At 41.1% G+C, this 15607-nt stretch overlaps 1 protein-coding gene across 2 annotated transcripts in view; it reads left to right on the top strand.

The window, feature by feature from the left end:
* Positions 1-15607, top strand: part of GLI2 (GLI family zinc finger 2) — a 381010-nt gene that overhangs the window by 854 nt on the left and 364549 nt on the right. The gene's annotated exons all lie outside the window — the stretch shown is intronic.

Raw genomic sequence — 15607 nt, 5'->3', positions numbered from 1 at the left:
CTTTTTTTAATGCACTTTGGCTTTTTTTCCAAAGACACTATTTCAATGTGTAGTAGGACAAACTCATAAATGCAACTGCTGTGATGACTAAAACTAGAGGTTCACTTGTTGCAGCTTCCCATTTGCAGCAAGACCCAGTTAAAAAAGGCCTTTGAGGAGACAAAAGACACAAACTAGTTTGGTCTTTGTAGCCCCAACAATTAATTTCCATTTAAAAATCTTTCATCCAATGACAGCCAAGTATTTGAAAGATGATGTCTTGTGGCAGAGTTCCACTGGTTAGCTGTGTGCTGCATTAACGCAGAAAGCATTAACTATTTTCCTGTTTTCTGCTTGCAGACATGCTTCACATGCTATTATATGAGAAGATAAAGTTGTAGCTTGTTTTGTTTTTGCTTCTGGGAGCATTCTGGCTATTTTTTATTATCTGCAGTTTTGAATGCAGGTAGTTAATGCATAATTCTCAAATACTGTTTGATTCATCTCACTTAAGTCAATCAAAGTCAACAAACTCCTGTAGGGTGGGTATGTGCCCTAGCCTCATATAATTTGCTATCTTTCCAAGGTCAATATAAATATTGGAAATAGCTGTCTGCCTGATCTCGTGGGGTACAGTACTTTTCAGGTGAAGGTGACTCTGTTTTTCTCAGTACACCTGTGCATGGTAGAAGCAGCAGGCTCTGCCTACCACAGCCATGAAGATTTTCATTAGAGCAAAGCTACAGATGCAGATATTAAAAATCTGGTCTTTGAAAGAACCATCACTTCTCTCTTAAGCCCCTGACTCATCGCTGTGAATAGTTGCATCAGACAAAGGACTGGTAGCAGGGGCTGTGTTGACCTCCTATGCATTGGAAATGGACTGCATGCCACCCGAAGTGTTTCCTTTAGTACCTTATCCTTGGCTTTTGCTGATGCACATCCCTTTGCTAGTTTGCTTGTGCATTTTTTGTCACGACCCTGAGATCAGCTCACTTGGTTATAGCATGGTGGTAATATCACTGAGGTTGTGGGTTCAATCCCTGTACGGGCCATTTACTTACGAAGTGGACTGGATGATCCTTGTGGGTCCCTTCCAACTAAGAATATTCTGTGCCCCTTTTTTTCTCCTGATTTATCTGATCCTCCTTATGAAAACAGAGCTATGTCATGCACAGCTGGATGCGCTTTGAGAAATCTGCTGCCTGAGTGCTACCTGTTCATGTGATTGGAGGGGAGTGCTGAGCTGCAGAACAGAATATGTCTTTTGTGATTGATCTGCCAGGCGGGTTTGATAGTGCGGAAAAAAGTAGGTGTTGTACATACAGGAACGTTAGGGCTTGGACTCTGTTTTCAGTATGAAAAATGAAGTGTTGAAATTGGAAGGGAGCTAGGGCCTTTGCATAACCACGTGGTAAGTGCAGATGAGTGACTTGTCTGGTGCGTTCTAGTGATTTTTCAGTTTCTAATGGCACTGGTTGCAGTGGGGACTGCAGTGTGGTAGCCCGTGGAGGTACTGACAGAAGCAGGGATCTGGTGGTGAAGGTGCAATACATGTGGTATTCAGCCATCACTCAATGCTTCACATTCTTGTGAGAAATCTGCTTTAATCTGGGTCTGGTTCCAACTGGCAGTGCATAACAACAAGGCTTTCCAGCCTTCTCCTCCCCCGGGGTTTCAGTCCTTAAAGATGCAGGTTCTGATAGCATGTTTTTCTTTCTAATCCAAAATTTAGTTAAAAAATTGACAAGCACTTGCACACAGCAAAATATTTAACCTTACTGCCAAGATGGAATTAGCCTCTGAGTTACTTTCTGCTATTTCATGGCTAGCAGCACTATTGCAGTGAGAAAGCAGCACAGCTACTTCTCTTCCCTTTGCATCCAAGTGTGCCATGAGGTCACCCTGTTATCACCATGGCTTTTCTGAGGTCTTTCTCTAGTAAGATTGTCACCTATTTATTTTCTTGTAATGTAATGATCCCCTTCTCACAAGGTCCCAGGAAGCAATAGGTAAGGGATCACAGCCCCCTGGGACACAGATGTGATCCTTCTTTTCCACTCCCAAGATGCACAACTTCCATGCAGTGGTGGTGACTGCCAGGATCTGTTCCGTGACTGAGCAAGGCTACATATGGGTAGAATATGCTTTCCCTGATTTATTTCAGGGTGACCTTTAGTATTCTGACACCATTTTTCATATATTTAGCAGAGTGAAGATAACATAGACTAGAGATTACGTGTCTAGATGTGTATTCCATTGCCAGCTGTTTATGCCCCTAGCCACTGAAATGGACTGTTGTCAGACTTTGTTATGTAAAGTGTATGATATTTGGTAAGAATAGGCTTTATATGCAAAGTCAGTGCCCCAGTGCTAACTTAGAGAAAACCATTCTCTTTCTAGCTATAATAAGCAAACCAGGCTAATTTTGCTCCAAAGGGCCAGTTTTTCATGGCCCTTTGTTGTTGATGTGGTCTTAGGTTTGTTTGTGCTATGAAGAAGCCTCAGTGGTTCTCTCACAAGGGTAATTTTGATTTTTTTTTTCTTTTTTTTTTTACCAGTATAAAATAGCTTTTGTCCTTCCCTGAAGACTTTTGAATTGTGACTGACTTTCATAAGTCCCTCTTAAAATGTTTGTTTGTGACACTGTAAGAAATGCAGCCTCAGTGCCTTTAAAAATCTTGACAGCTTCTTGGTAAGCTAACTGTAATAGCAAGGCTGTCCTGTGCTGGTAGCTCCAAGCTGACCTGGTGGCAGTGACACTGACTGTCTCAGCTCAGTCCATCCAAGGGGGAAAGGATCAGTTTTTGGAAGGTTTTGCAGGACCCCTTTGTACAACATCTGGCATTGCAGAGCCACAGTGAGCATCATAGCACTCCACTCATAAGGACCTTGTGAGCACCATGCTGAATACGGCCCCTGATACCAGGCATCAGCCTTGGTACAGCCGGGCTCTGAGAGCACAAGTATTTGGGTCTTTTGCAGTTTGCAAATTACCCCAATGCTCAGTTCTTTGCTGGTCTGGGACCTAAAAATCCCATTTGTAGAAATTGTAGGGTACTGAGTTTATAGGCAGAGAGACTCCAGCTGATCTCTGAACAGTCCTTGTGAGTCTCTAGATACATTATTTTTGCACACCCTGCTTAGCTTTCTCCAGAGAGAAACCATAGACATTGGCTCTCTAAAGCATACTTGATGTAGGTTATTTTCCATTTACTTTAATCATATTCTCAACCCATTTAACAAACAGACAAATGTGTAATGCTTGGGGCAGACCCAGTTCGCCTGTGGGAGAAATAGTTATTTTAAATAAAAACAGTCTGATTTTTCTGGAGGTGATGAAGACCCGCAATTCTGATTGACTAGTTCACCAATAGATAAAAATCAAAATATCATCAAACTTATCTATTTACAAATTGTCCAGGAGCAGATTGTGAAATTGTCAGGTTTGTCATGTAAAGTTATTCACTAATTTCTTCAGGGAATAATTAGATCATTAGACAAATATGCCATAGGCAATCTGTGTGGGAACTTGTGTAATTAACCAATCCAAAATGAGTGATAAATTGTATATCGGTAATTTTCACACTTAGCAATTTAAGACGTGTTAAGTAGTTTTGTCATCAAGTTAAGGAACAGAAACAATACATTATGACTTATATAACTAATTAGCATTCCCGATTTTACAAACACAAACAATTTGGAATTTACCTTGGGCGACAGTTTGCTCATGTGATGTAGGAGAATATTCATGAGCACAGAACTTTGCACTCACTTTTTGCAAATGCTTGAACGTTAAAGAGGTCATAAATCTGGTTAATCAGAAATTTGCCTTTCAATTTTAACAAATGTTCATGGTATGTTACTAAGAAAAAAAAAATCTCTTTTCTTTCCCTGATATTGGCTCAGCTTCTTGTAAAATCCTCTTGATAGCACTTAGTGAATCAGAATTGTGTTGTACTAAGGAATGGGTCTGTGCATGTTTTGAAAGTACTGGGTGATTCCTTTGTTCACTGAATTGCTGAATTTATGGTGCAATGCCAAATTATTATTTTAATTGTAAATTAACTTGGTGGGGGAGGGAGGGCAGAGGACATTGAAAACAAAAAGGTTTAGTAGTTGGAAAAGGTTAAATTCAGAATGGATGGAAGTTATCAGGAGAGGTTAGACTGTGGCCACAAGTAAACAGGAGTGGCACAAGTAGTGCCACTGGTGACCAAGTGGAGAGGCTGTGACCAGTGTGGTATGAGGAGTGTTGCACCATGAAATGGTGAAAGAACAAGGAAAAAACTCCAGATGCTGCATTTCCTTTATGACCTCACTACAACCATCTAAGAAGATGGGATATGTGATGGTAAAGTGGGTAAAGACAAAGGATCATGCTGAAGGTTAGGTGTCTATGGGCATTCATTTATGTCTATACTTGCTATATATATATGCACATATACCATGTGAAGAAAGATGGAGCAGGAGACCTCCTGGTTCTCTTCCATACATGAATTTGAAGTCCACAAATGCCACAACCTAGCAAGCATACTAGGCACAAATCCTCTCATCCTCTCCTCTACAGCATCCTTTAGATAGAGTGAGCTCATCAGTATAATATTAGGTCAAGTACGATGCAACACCATGTAAATATAACAAGGCTGTAGTGTGTGCAATCCAGGGCTACTGATGATATCAAGGTCTCTGGGAAGAACAAGCAGCTGTCTGCTTTTAAACATTATGCTGATACTACAGGAACTGTGAATGATCTCTGGTTTGCTCAGAACACATAATTAAACACAGAGACAAATCAGTGACATGGTCCAGTTGCATCAAGACACCAAAAAAATCCACAGACCTACCTGACTGGAAATCAGTGTGTTGTATTCTCATTTTCACCTTGAAAAATGTGTTTGAGTGCCAGGATGTTTTTGGAGGGAAGAGTGTTGCGTAGAGACCATTAAAAATAAAATTAAAAAAAAAAAAAACAAGAAAAGAAAAAAAATAGAAATACACTACACCACTGGAGAGTCAGCAGAGGGAGTGCGAGTTAGGAAGCCCCTCTTTTAATACCTGAATGGCTGCAGTACTGGAGGAAGGAAGTAAACAAAAAGATGTGTGAGCTAGAATTGTGGGGAAGAAATAGGCCTAAACCAAAAATCTTGCTGGTAAGGCGACAGCAACATCTTGATGAAAACTGTGATACCCTTGCTCTTGAAGGTATTTGAGCTTGATTCAATGCATTCTAGAAAATGCAATAAATTTCGAAAGGTTACCTAAGCACTTTCAGCTGCTGTGATTTTAATTATTATCTTACAATATTTTGTATTCCACCCCATGGTTACATTAAAATACTTTCCTTTTTTGTATTTTTGTCTCTAGTTTCTGCTGAAAGGTTATTGCGTCTCAATATTACCGAGATGGTTATGGAGTCAGGCTTAAATTGTGATCTGATTGCATTTAATGTGTGAAAAAGCCATAAGGCAAATAACAAGATTCTCAGGGCTTGAAAAGTCATGATGGTGCTTAAATGCTTTGAGCTGGCAGAGCTAGCACTACTTAAAATGACATTTAATGAGGGTGCATTTCTGGGCAACTCCACAGAATCTATTTTACCTCTGCATCTTGTAGGGTTTTTCTTTTCAGTTACAGAGAAAATATGTAATAAGAAAGCCTGAAATGGCATTTTCACATTTGTATTTAATTTTTCTGTTCCAAGAATACACAATTATTCCTTAGAGACACACTTTATTTTTTGATCTGTTCAGGACTTTTCCTTAAGCCATGCCTGTAGTCGATCATGTCTGAGACCAGCCATTTTCTTCAATATGTTTTAGAAAGATGTCCTGGAATGGCCCTAAAAATTAAACCTATCCGCAGTTCTAATTAGGGAAAAAGTTCTTTCTCCGTCTAGAGCTAAAAAGCAATGCCATACTAGATGGATAATATATTAAATAATTGAATTTTGTTTTGTCTAGAGCTTCAGAAATACACAATGTGTTCTTTTTTTACTTCCAAACATATATGCATCAATGTAGATGATCAAAATGAAGATAAGCAGTTGTATAGGAGGTACTTGTGGGCTACCTACATTTTTGCTCAGCTTTGAATATGGTTCTTTATCTCTGAAGTAGTTTATTTAGAAGTATGTGCTCAGACAGAAATGCTCCTTGAGATTTAGAGGGCAATGATGCTGAAAATACTGTTGGCTGGGGGTTTTTTTGTGGTGGTTGTTTTTTTTTTTGTTGTTGTTTTTTTTTTTTTAATATTGGGCACACAAAGACCCTCAGTAAAAATATCCAAGGTCCACTCTACTTTTGACTACTGAAGATCACTCTTAGTAGGCTGCAGAAGTGTGACTTCTAACTGTGTCTATCTGGTATGGGCTATTGTGCTAGTAACTCCTCATGCATTTTCAGTTTGTTTCTTTCCAGTATTATGCTACCCAGTTTATTTTCAGTGGTGTGTTTTTTCTTTTTTTTTTTTTTTTTTTTTTGCCTTCTCCTCTCTCCCCTTCCTAAACTTCTGTCAATGTGTTATGGTAATGCAGCTCAGCTTTCCACTCATGAGGTGCCTGCATTCATTGGTGGGTGATACGAATAAGTAAAACCTGTCTCGTAGTGCGCATTCACAAGAGTGTTGAACTGAGATTACACTGACATCTGAAATTCTGGCAGTTTGTAACTCCAAGTGCTTACACTTTGTAAATCTCAATCGCGTCCTTAATGTAGATTTTGTTTCGTTTCCTGCTAAAGAGTAAAAAAATGTAAATTTAGAAAGACTGTCACTCTCCCCCTTGGTCTTTGAGTGATTTAAGTCATTCCTTTGTCAAGCGATCTAATGTGTTTTTGCAGCGATAATGTCTGCTTAGTCTCCAACATCTGTGTGCTGGACAGAAACTGAGATTCCTTGATGTGCCTTGGGTGCAACTGTATCTGCACTATAGCATAGTGACATGTAGGTAAAATATATGGCTTTATGCAACAAGTACAAATGAGACTGTTTTGAACTGAGCATTGTTTGAAAGCTATGATGAAAGAAACTGCTGTCAGGTGCAAGCTTATTTGATTTTATTGAAACTGTCCTCTTACTTGAAGAAACTGGAAGTAGAGTGAGCCTGTGGTGCCATAACTGGCTCTGGAACTGTTGACTCCTGGGGAAGGTCAGATGTGGGTGAGAGTGGCATGACTCAGGGCTCTTTCTGGCATGGGCTGAGTCACAGCCCTAAGTTCATGTGCCTTTCTGTTGCCTGCAAAATCAGAGACCTGTAACTATGGCCTCTCCTAAAAGCCTGAACTATGTCCTGGGTGAATAGAGTAGCTCTCTGTGAAGAGAACATTTTCTCCTGATTTATCTGAACAGACATCTCTTGCTGGTGGTTGTTCCCACTGGGACTGCAGGACACTTTAGGTTTGCTCCTGGATTGAGTTTTGACATGGCTTTAGCTCTCAAAACTGAGCATGGTTTGTTTCCTTGTCTTCTTACTTTCTTCATAGATATCTGCCACCTTCTTGCCTGCTTCTATTTGCATGCACTTAAAAACTTTTTATCAGCTGAAGTAGCCTCAGCATCACTGTCTGTAAATATGGCTTTTTTTTTTTTTATGACTTAGCCCCAAAGAGCCCAGAGGCTAAGCAGGTACCTGGGATAACAGTTTTAACCCACTGAAGATTGGGGTTTTTTTCTGTATTTTTGTTTAGTGTGTTAACACTGCCATGAAGGTCCTTCTCTGGTCTAGACCTTGAAAACAGACTGGTCCCCAGTGGAGAACTGATGAGCCTCAACATGTCAGACTGACAACTGCCATTTGCCCTTGTACAGCATCACCTGCTAAGTAAGGAAGGGAAAGTTCCAGCTATAAAATTATATGGTTATACAAATACAAGATACTTCTTACAAAATAAGAACAACATGCCAAAATAAACCACCACTCTCTGTAGCAGAGAAATGGAGCAGCTGCTCTTGGGCAAGATGAGGGGTGTAGCTGCAGATGCGGAAATCAGCCTCCATGCCAGGGGGCAGTGGTGGAGTGAGGTTTCTGTTGCGCAAAGTGCATGGTCTTTAAATAAGTAAAGGGCTGTGTGCCCTGCTCCCGTGCCTTCCTGAGCAGAAGCTGTGGGACGTGGCCGTGCTTGCTCCACAGGTTCTCTGAGCTAGCTGGTTTCTTAAGACACTGATGTTCCCACGGGCCCCTGGCTGGAGAAAAGCAGTGGGATTGGTGGGTGGTGAGCTCCAACCTTTGCTTGCAGCAGTGGCTTGGTACGGCCATGGGTGTCCAAGATGGTGCAGGAACAGAGCAAGGACAGGCTTTGGTTGCTGTGGGGTCCAGCACTCTCCATGTGCTGTAGTGGGGATTGGCCTCAGGCTGTGTCCAGCCAGTTGCTGTTGGTGTACCTGGGGACTGTCCAGTTTTGCTCAGTCACTTCATTGTTTTAATTACTTTTTTTCCTTTTTAATATGAGAAATGAAATAGATAGAAATGCCGACAATTTAAATGCAGCAAAGATCCTCTGACTCCTCCATTTAGTGTCTTCTTGTAAAAGTCTGCTTTGGACTTAATTGTTTAAATTGAAATGGACATAATTCTTCTGAGTGAAAATCATCACAAGCAAAAGTTGCTTCTGGCCAACCCAGTGTCTTTAATTTCTTGTTATCTGAACCTTCATTAAGTTTTATTAAAAAAATCAAATTAAACCCCATTTTGTATTTTAAATCTTCCCCCCAAACCCAGAACTCATTTAAAAGCCTGAGGGAAGCATTTTGACTTGTAGAAGTTGTTCTCAATTATTTTAATAGACAGATCCAAGTTTGGCATGTGATATCAAACCTGTTAATTTTAAATAAATTGATAAATAAAATAGTTGTCAAGCATGTTGCCAAACCTTTCTCATATAGACTTCTGTGTGTCAGCTACATTTGGTTCTTATTTTTAGGATTTCTCCATATTGTAACAGGATTAAGTCCCCAAAATGAAGACTGACATCTTGAAGACCAACATCACCGTTTCTTGTAAGCTTAGGCCAAAAGACAGGAGTTGCAAGATCTCTGACTTATGTAACAATACGTTTTCCTGTGTTTGAATAATAAAAATTCTGCAATTAATTTTAATTAACTTAGGCAAACCAAAATTTTCAAGGATGCTCTGCTTTTCCTAATGAGAGGTTAAGTGGGCCACCAGAATTTTATTTAATTGGCAGCATTTGACTTCTAAGCTATTGCAGTTCACCTTACCAGCTGAAACTTATGCTGTGTTTGGAGCCCATGGGGGGTAAATAATCTTCCTTTAGAGCAGGGGCTGGTCGTGGTGGTGCCCCTTGCACATTCATAGTATTCCCCAAGGGTACCAGGTTGGAGGAATGCTCTGGTTTTGCAGCCACAGCAACGACCTATGAGCTGTGCTTTCAGTTTTGGTGTCTTTGGGTCCTATTTGCCTCTATTTGAAGAAATACTTGAGAGAGTGGCAGAATCTTTTAGACCTCTGTGTGTTTTACCTTCAAGACTTGCCCCATGGTGTAAGGTATGCCTTCTTCTGATCAGACCACACAAGCTATGCCTTATGGTTTCAGGTGAAAAGTTAAACAATGCAAAAGGAAATACTAGTGGCAGTGTTTGACTAGTTTGGACAGAAAAGCATTGACTTAATATGTAATATGAATTGTTTCTGGAACTCTGACCTTGATTAAGCAAGTGTGATTGTCTTTGGAAGCCCTACTGGCACCTGTATCCACCCACAGACTGAAGAATATTTTTCCAGCACAGTCTTTTCTGCTGCAGAGAGCTCAGAGGGGAGCTGGTGCTACAGTCTAGTTATGTCAGCTCTCTGCTGTGGATGCTGAAGGAAGCTGCTCATAGTTGGCTGCAGCAGAGCTGATCTGTGGGGCAGCCAGCTGAGGGCTGCCCTCTCTGTCCATCTTCTTCATCCACCAGATCATAATTTCCTGAGAATCCCTGAGCTGTTTGGCCATGGGTTCAGGTTGTGCTTTTATCCTTCTATCAGGTAGAAAGCAAAACACTAGGGACAGCTTTTAAGCCTGTCTGCAATATCAGCCTCAAGGGCAATGGAATAGTTTGAAAATAGAGTATGTAGTTCTTTGTAGATTTTAAGAATCTTAGAAACAGAAAGGGGGACACTCCCCCCACCTTTGTAATTAAAATTTTTTGGCATCTTTTTCAGTCTGAGTTGAACTAGTGCTTCTTCATTGATCCGTGTGAAGATTGCTGAGCCATATAAAGACCCTGCTGTCATATTTTTGTCAGATATCCTGTTGTGTTCCTGCCCAACTAGCAAAATGTCATGCATAACACAGCCTTTCCTACACAGAATAGCCTTAGGCAAATGCACTCTACTAGTGCCTAACAACCCATGGGATCTAATCTCTGCTCCCTTACTGACTGTTCATAACCTTTCTATGCACTTCAAGACTTTTCAGACTAATCCTTCTGCATATAATCACAGCACATATGAAACTGGGAAGGGAGCACTGGCCGGGGCTGGATCTGGCAATCCAAGTGTCTTCTATGGTAAACCTATATTTTTGTCACTTTTCCACATTATTTTCAGGAGGCAAAGTGTCTGTGATGACTTAACCACAGGAAAATGTTTAGTATATCCTTATTGACAAACAGGCAACGACAACCCTTTTGCTATGGACAGTGCTTCCAGTATTTGGGAGACCCTCTAAATGTGACCTCTGAAGGTGGTAGCAATGGAGTTTTATCATACTTGGCTATCCTCCTTGGATAGCAGATTATTCTTTGTACAAAGAAGAAGCCAGCTGAGGGGTTATTTGGCATTCAGAAGTAGTGTAATCCTTTCCAAATAACTGGATTTCTGTGGTCTGCCAGTGTTGGTCAATGCACCTGCAGATACATGCCTTTCATGAGCTGCAGTGGGGGAGACTTATTCTGTGGATGTAATGATTTGGTATTTTCTGTGGGATGGTCCACTTGGGGGCATGTGTGCCAAAAGTCCTGTAAGGTCCTGGAATAATTGCTATTATGAAGATCAGTTTAGAGCGAAGCATGTGCTGCAAGGTGACATTTGAGGCTGGGTGGAGTTGAGATGCCTGATTAATTGCTATAGTTAATTAAATCCACCTCATAAAGTGGAGAGAGGTGGAGATGCTGGCTAAGAAGACATGGAAGTGCAGCAAGTGCAGCATTGCAAACTCAAGTGAGCTCCAAAAGACTGGAATTTTCTTGATACTGGCATGTCCTTCCAAAGACAAATCTCTCTCCAAAACACAATGGTTTGTTTTTGTTTTTGTTTTTGGTGGGTTTTTTTTTGGGTTGGTTTTTTTTTTTGTTTTGTTTTGTTTTGTTTGTGTTTTGTTTTTTTTTTTTTTTTTTTTTTTTGTTTTTTTTTTTTTTTTTTTTGCCTGGACATCATCTGTAAAAAAGTAAATTAAACCAATGTGTGTCTGGTGACTGCTCACTGCAGGAACCTCTGTTGTGACTTCAACGCTGCAAACAAAACTCACTGCTGTGAGCTGGGCGACTCAGAAGAGATCCAGCCTGCAGATACCAACTTCTGCTCTCATCTCCTGTGAGAAACTTAGCCCTTCAGGTCAGGCTTGGGCTGAAATGGCCTGGCAGCAAAGATGTCTCTAGGTAAAGAGATCACATTTTTCATCAGCACTGCCAAAATTATTCCTTTCACCCTGTGATAATTCCTAAAGGATTTTTACAGCTATACTTTAGGGAGTTGCAAATTGGGTGATTTGTGTGTCAGTAACTAATGCCCTTTGCCATGAAGCCACGGCAAATAGGGAGCTGCTGCTTCGTTTTTCTCCCTTCCCATTGATAAACAAACAAGTTCCTCAACCTGTTAGTTATTCCAGTAAATTACAGCTGGGATTAACCTGTGCTGTTGGCTTCACTCATCTTTGTGGAAAGCAGGCAGGAGCTCCAAGGCCATCCACAGGAGCTGGAAATGAAGTATTCCTGCATGTTGTGGTATGTTCCAAGACTAATGAAAGAGACTTTGCATTATTCCTTGCATATGTAGCAACTCTTGAGAGTACCAGGAAGCTTGTCTGCTTGCTGTAATTCCAGGGGGGTGTTTGCCATAGCAGCTTTGATCATGGGGTACCTCTGGCCTCTACAGACCAGGGTGCTGGAACAGCTTCAGCCCAGGACGGCTCTGCTGGTTGAGGGGAGAGGTCAGAATGCCTGGGGACAGAGTGAGAAAAGTTGTTCACTGGGACAACTCATGTCTGGACTGATATGCTTTCTTTAGTTTTGGAGAAAGATCAGCAGGCTTAGCTTCTCTTTCAACATGCACTCTTTGATAAAATAAGTTCAACCAGGGGAAAGTGCCCAGACATCACATTTTCAAAAGAAAGCTTCCATTTAGTTCATGCATTTTGGTCAGGCTGAAACTGTAACTGTGCTGTTACAGCACGAGACTCAGGACTGTCTGTCTTGCTGTATAATCTCTGTGTTTGCTCTAGGTATAATTTAGGAAATAGCCAGAGACTGGGGGTCCCTATCATGAATTACTTACTGGTCTAAATGATAGATGTTACAAATGACAATATAACATACATCAGAAAAGGAGAGAGCAGCATACTGCAGCTTGTGGATTTGTGGTTTGAGTTTAGATGCACCTATATTTTATTGGGTCCTCTGTTTATGCCAACACGGGAGGCCAGATTCTCATGCCGTGTGAACGACGAGCACGGTGCAGGGCCTGCTCTTTGATGTTTGTAGGCAAAGGGATTTCTCAGGAGCAGTTTGAATGAGGTGAGGGGCTGATGTGTGCTGACTGGAGCTTAGAAAGCTGTTCCAAGCATGAGAGAAGGTGTGGGAGATGGTGCAGAAATGCCTCTGTGATGAGAGAATGAAGGGGAATGCAAGGTCAGTGCTGCAGGACTCTCTGGGGGGTGGGTCGGGTCACATGCAGGACCGTGGGCAAATCCATTAACTGCTCTGTGCTTAAGCTTTACTGCTGTAAAGTGGGGATGGTAATGCAATATCCTTGGCTCCTGTAGTAACTCACAGTTGATAACGGAGATGCCCAGAGTAAACACAGCTAAGCCTGGATCTGGGTGTGCATTTGGGTTTGTGCCGTTCATTCTTTTTGATGCTTTTAGAAATCCTGCCAAAGTCAAGGGGCTATGAGAGACCAGGCTTTCTATCAGCATCTGGAGGCCAAAATCCCAGCAGAAGACCAGTTATTGTATTATTCTACTTCATTAAGTACCTTCTTGAGGGGTTAAAGTAGCCTGTGAAAATGTGTTATCATGAGCAGTGGAGTGTCTTACAGCCCTTTGGGAAAAGGGAAGATATGCTATCTGTACACTTCAAGATCCATTTGTAGTGGCAGCCACGTAGATTGTACCCCCCTCCCCCAGCTTTCTGCTCATCATAGCACCTGGACACTTCAGATATTGTGGATAACTCTGCTCCACAGGAGTTTCCCAAATAATGCATGCTTAGTACTTACTGGAAGAATCGTGCAAACAGAAGCTCTGGAGCCATATAGATCAAAACTCAAATAACATTCGACCAGGAATATATATTGTGTTGCCCATGAAGCCATGGAGGTAGAAATAGTTTCAAATTCTTGTATCCTTGAAGGAAGCTGTTTCTGCTACTGACTGCTATACTACTGCTGGGGTGTGTATGGGTTAGTGCACACTGAGCTGTATGTTATCCTTTCGTGGTAGTTCCTGACCTGAAATGAACACTGCTCTGTTACCATTTTTCATGGAGTTTCAAGCAATAAATGCAGGGAACTTGTTTTCAGGACAATGGAAAGTTTAAATGTGAGTTCAGGAGTTTGTAGAGTAATAGATCCTGTCCTGTCAGATTCAAAGGGTATAAAATATGTCAGATAATTCATCAGGTGTTGGGATTAGATAACATAACTTAATTAAGGTACAGTTTGGCTGAAAAACATGCATTAAGACAGGAGTAATGCTATTACTGAATACCATGTAGCAACACGTAGATGTCTTTTCTGGAACAATAGAAGAATAAACAGATATCAAAATGGATAAATCTTTTCACATATTGCTGAAGATGATCAAATAACTAATGGCAAAACCTAACTTTGTTTTTTTCCATTTTTAAATCCTTCATAATCCGGTCCTCTCTTCTATTTTCAACTTCTTAGTGTCTGCCAAATTGCTTCTGAACATTTTTCAGCTGATGAGTTGCTCATGAGGGCTCTGCTCTGTAACTAGCTGGTATTTGTTCATGATGTGCTTGACTGGCTGTGCTCTCATTCTTTCTGAGTAAATGGCTTAAACTTTTTGAGCACAGAGGAATAATAGAGCCATACACACACTGCATAATTTGATGATTTATATTAAAGTCATTAAATCTTTGGGTTTGGGATTGCTTTCATTGGCAGTGATACAGGCAATCCAAAAAGGGAATAAGTATGACTGGACTGGTAGCAGCATCAGACAGATTTCATTGACTTTCCCTTCCCCCTTCCCAAGTTCGTTGTATCATTCAACTTGGTGAAAAAATATTTCTACTTGTGGTTCTTGTTCTTAGTGGGATGCAATGTGTCTAGGTGTGGTGGCTGACCTTTCTCCTGGTTTCCTGTACACATATGGGTTGGTCGCTGCCTTACTGCCTGTACTGCTCCAAGCAGCACTGGCTGATCCCCTCCAGATGCAGAGGTGGTCCTCTCTTTACAGGCTTGTCTTGGAAGGAGTGGAGGTGGCCTGAAACAGACTGAACTAACAGTGGACTGCAGTGGACAACTGGGATTTTTATGCATGAGCTTGGTCCTTGGCCTCCTTTAACGCTGTAGATGCCATGACCTACATGACTTACCCTTGAAATACAGCTAAGGAACTGATTCTCTCCTATCTTGGAGAAACATTACTAGGGGGTGGGAAAATACTATGTGGCAGTTGGTTTAATAATAGGGTTTTTTCATTTTTTAATGGGCAAAAGCAATCAGAACCAGAAAACATTCTATATGCACTAAGTGAAACCTTCAGGATACCCAACATTACAGTGAAAATAGAGGTTAGCTATGGATATAAAAAGGAAGGAAAGTGCAACTTCTGCAGTAGTGGAAACCTTGAGATGGGCCAAGGAGAAGGGATATCTCTTAGCCTGTAGGTCACCTCTGTCTTGTCATGAGGAGCAGACTAATGCGTGTGAAGAATATGCTTATTTTTATCTGTGGTTTTACCAGAGGGGGTTGTCAGATTATACTTGATAAAGCTTGAAAATGTTTCTGCATTTATGGCACTGTTGATTTGCTGAAAGGAACAACCCAGCAAATAACTGATGACTGATTTTTGCCGCCTTGTGCAAAAATATGTCTAAGTGCGTGACTTCCCTACCACTGCAAGAGAGATCAACATCAGTATTGTAGACTTTTGGACTGAGGGAGAAACTTTGTTCAAAAGCAAAAGAAGAGGAAAAATGATCATTTAAGTATATTTCAATGGGACATTACTGTATCTGCATGTATTTTTTCTTGCTCTTGTATTGACTAGGTCCCTCACTTTGTTTATCTTTGTTCTTAGGAGGAACAAAGGAGTGATTAATCACCAATGTGCAGGGATACCTTACTTTGCATTTGTATGGCATTGTCTGTCCAAGTGGCTCAAAGGCCTTTACAGACTTCAAGGGCTGTCTTCAGCTGGTATAGCAGTGCTATGCTGACACC

This window comes from Lonchura striata, chromosome 7 (assembly GCF_050655825.1).
Source record: "Lonchura striata isolate lonStrDom1 chromosome 7, ASM5065582v1, whole genome shotgun sequence".
NCBI lineage: Eukaryota > Metazoa > Chordata > Aves > Passeriformes > Estrildidae > Lonchura > Lonchura striata.
This window is presented reverse-complemented; position numbering and strand designations above follow the sequence as displayed.